The sequence below is a fragment of the Gossypium raimondii genome, chromosome 3, assembly GCF_025698545.1.
Source record: "Gossypium raimondii isolate GPD5lz chromosome 3, ASM2569854v1, whole genome shotgun sequence".
Taxonomy (NCBI): domain Eukaryota; kingdom Viridiplantae; phylum Streptophyta; class Magnoliopsida; order Malvales; family Malvaceae; genus Gossypium; species Gossypium raimondii.
Genome location: NC_068567.1, coordinates 49,366,720 through 49,367,821, shown reverse-complemented (window position 1 = coordinate 49,367,821; position 1,102 = coordinate 49,366,720). Strand labels below are relative to the sequence as shown.

General features: G+C 36.7%; 1 non-coding gene across 1 annotated transcript; it reads right to left on the bottom strand.

The window, feature by feature from the left end:
* Positions 1–265: 265 nt before the first annotated feature.
* Positions 266–372, bottom strand: LOC128040064 (small nucleolar RNA R71). Its single transcript, XR_008194724.1, has one exon. It is a non-coding gene; the product is annotated as a small nucleolar RNA R71 (small nucleolar RNA).
* Positions 373–1,102: the final 730 nt, after the last annotated feature.

Here is a 1,102-nt window from a genome sequence, read left to right as displayed (position 1 = left end):
AATTCAGATGGTGTAGCAATATGTTCAGTTTGATTGGTTGCAAGATGAAGATCCAAATACTCATTTCGCTAACTTTCTAGAGATTTGTAACACTTTCAAGATCAATGGTGTTATTGATGATGTCGTACACTTACGTTTGTTCCCATTTTCTTTGAGGAGTAAGAAAAAGTAGTGGTTGAATTCACTTCCACGTGGTTCTATAACGACTTGGGATCAAATGACTAAGAAGTTTCTGTTGAAGTACTTCCCACAGACTAAAATAGCTAAGTTGAGGAATGACATCTCTCCTTTTGCTCAAATTGAGTTGGAGACATTATATGATGCATGGGAGAGATTTAAGGATCTTTTAAGAAGGTGCCATCATCATGGGTTACCTTTGTGGTTACAAGTTCAAACATTTTACAACGGTTTAAATCCCTTGACTAGATAACTAATTGGTACAACAACTGGTGGAACAATGAATAATAAGACACCTGAGGCAGCTCAAGAGTTTATTGAGGAGATGACATTGAATAACTATCAGTGGCAAGTCATGAGAACAAAATCGATTAAAGCAGCCGATTTTTTTAATATAGATGCAGTTGCTATGTTGGCAAGTCAGGTGGAAGCATTGAGTAAGAAGATTGATGGTTTGAGTTTTAATAACTTGATGAATCCGATAATGCAATGTGATGCAACTGGAGCGGAGATGATCAATCCAAAATTTTTACCTTTCGGTTCTAATATAGAGTATGAGCAAGTCAACTTTATGGGTAATAATTCTAGACCTCAAAATAACCCCTGTAGCTATAATTATAATCCAAGATGAAGGAGTCATCCAAATTTCTCTTGGGGTGGTCAAGGTAATCAAAGGTCACTGCCCCTCGGGTTTCCCTTGGATTATAATTATTGCTATAGGGGATGATCAATCCAAAATGTTTACCTTTCGGTTCTAATATGGAGCATGAGCAAGTAAACTTTATGGGTAACAATTCTAAACTTTAAAATAACCCCAATAGCAATAGTTATAATCTTAGATGAAGGAATCATCCAAATTTCTCTTGGGGTGGTCAAGGTAATCAAAGGTCAAAACCCCCTCTGGGTTTTCAGCAACCTTATTAGC